Source organism: Ziziphus jujuba, chromosome 11 (genome assembly GCF_031755915.1).
Source record: "Ziziphus jujuba cultivar Dongzao chromosome 11, ASM3175591v1".
Taxonomy (NCBI): Eukaryota; Viridiplantae; Streptophyta; class Magnoliopsida; order Rosales; family Rhamnaceae; genus Ziziphus; species Ziziphus jujuba.
Window position 1 is genome coordinate 4,002,309 of NC_083389.1, and position 2,448 is coordinate 4,004,756.

Below are 2,448 nucleotides of genomic sequence, written 5' to 3' on the forward strand. Positions count from 1 at the left end.
AAACTACCTCAACTAACTCTAATCAATGTGCTGGGCATGCAAGAAACCTTCTTTAATGGGCAGTTCAGCTTGTCTAAGGCATTTGAATTTGAAAATGAGCTCCATTTGATTTGAAAATTGGAGGGAAGCCTTTCTGAATATTAAACTATGTTATAGCCAAAAACCAGATGAAACAAAGTCCATTTACCCATTCAAAAGTAATCAAACCCGAGGCAGTTTTGCCTAGTTTTCTGGGCAACAACACTGCACAAGGGTCAGATTGTTTTGGGCTTAACTCAGCCTTCCCAGCTCCAAATTAGGCCATTGTTTTTGCTGCTTCTTCCTCTGCATATCCAAAATTCAGATCCAAATCCCAAACCTACTTCAAACAGCATCCAAAGAAGTGGACTTATGTTGCTGGAAATACAATTCCAGCAACTAGACAAAAAAGGCCTTAAGCTAAATAATGAGCTTAGGGCATTACAAAAAGGATATTGTTCTTAAATATTACAAGATAAAATAAAATGCATAAACATAAATAATGTTTGGTCTTTGATGTTGTAAAACAAAGAGTGCAAGTGTAACCAAACTACCTTGCACATTGTGGCAAGATCACCACATTTCAACAATTTGCACCAAAACTGCTACCCGGGTCCGTATCGGCTTCCACCACTTGGATGCTTAGAATAGGATTTGTATCTTCAAGTATGGACAAGCTCTGTTAAGATTGATTACCCCCTGTATAAATACTCCCAGGTTGTCCTTAAATCTCTTAATTTGAGCTCTTGTGATTGGCTTAGTCTTCATCCGTGTCGGCTCAGTACCCCAGCAGGTTATCGGTTGAGCGGGCTCAGGCGTAATCACATCATTCCCCTCCTCTTGAAAAGGATTTGTCCTCAAATCAACACCATCACCTGCAGAGAAAGAGAACAAATTAGCAACATTAAATGCAGCACTCATGTTATACTCACCTGGTAAATCAAGCTTGTAGACATTCTTGTTATTTCGCTCCAAAACTTGAAAAAGTCCATCCATAGGCAGCATGAGCTATGACTTTCTTTGTTTGCGAAACCTTGCCTTTCGTAAGTGCAACCAAACCAATTATCCTGGGTCAAACATTATTACAAAAAAATCTAGAAATACATGCTCATTATGGTGAAAATTACACTTTTTAAAGTTAGCAAACAATATTTCCCAAATTTTCAAATTTCCACTAAGTAAAGTTCTCAACAATGCAGAGAAAGTTCTAAGCAACAAAAAAAACTTTATATAAGTATTTTTAAAATTCATAACCAGCAATGGTTTCTTACCCAAGATAGCTTTATTAACATCCCCAAAACTCAAATAAATTTTTTTACTTTTTCTTTCTTTTCCTTTCTCTTTCTCGGTTTTCTCATCATTTCTCTCGGGTTTGCCACTTTCATTCCCCTCTCTTTCAGTTTTTCCTTGATCTTTCCACTCAATATGAGTCTTAGAAACCTTACCTTGATCAGCAACCTCATTCTTACCTTCTTGAAAGAATGGTGAAGCCGTTGGTGCCATACTTACGCTTTCCTTGAGCTTTTCGGCTTCTCTCCTTTGTTGCATTTGTAATTGGTTATTGTAAACCTCTTTAGGAGATAATGGTTCCAGCTTGACCTTCTTCCCATTAAACCTGAAAACAATACTATTATCTCAATCAAATTTCCATGGCCTACCTAATAGTATATGTCCAGCAATCATGGGTACAATATCACATAAAACTATATCCTCATATCTTCCTATATTAAATTTTATTTTGGCTTGTTTGTTTACTTTCATCTCACCACTATCATTAAGCCATTGTAATCTATATGGTTCAGGATGTTTTATTGTTTTTAAGCCCAATTTATCAACTACAAGGTTACTTATTACATTAGTACAACTCCCACTATCTATAATCATGCTACAAATTTGACCTTGTATTTCACAATGAGTGTGGAAGATGCTCTCTCGTTGAATTTGTTCTTCATCCTTGTAAACAGCAAGTACCTTCCTTTAGACCAAATTTAGCTCAACATTTGATGTCTTTAATGGTTTGGTCTTATCATCAAGTCCTTCATCTTCTTGTTCGATTTCAGTCTCACTAGCCTCACTTTCGGATTCAACCTCTCCATTACACCTAATTACCATTATCCTTCTATTCGGGCATTGGCTGGCTATGTGTCCTCTTCCTTGGCACTTGAAACAAATAATTTCTCTTGACTTTTGAGGTTTAGGTTCAGATTTTACCTCACCTTTAATGGCTTGGGCAGATTCGATTTTAAATTCTCTTCTCGGCCGGTTGGTAACTTCTTCACCAAGCTTCGGCTTCAGCTTGCTTTCATAAGTGGAATTGTTTTTCCAGCCATTTGAACTTGTCCTTCCACTGCTAGAAACTCCTCCAAACTGTGTACTAACACCCCTCCTCTTGAATTGGTTCTCAAGCTTAATTGCTACATGCACCATCTC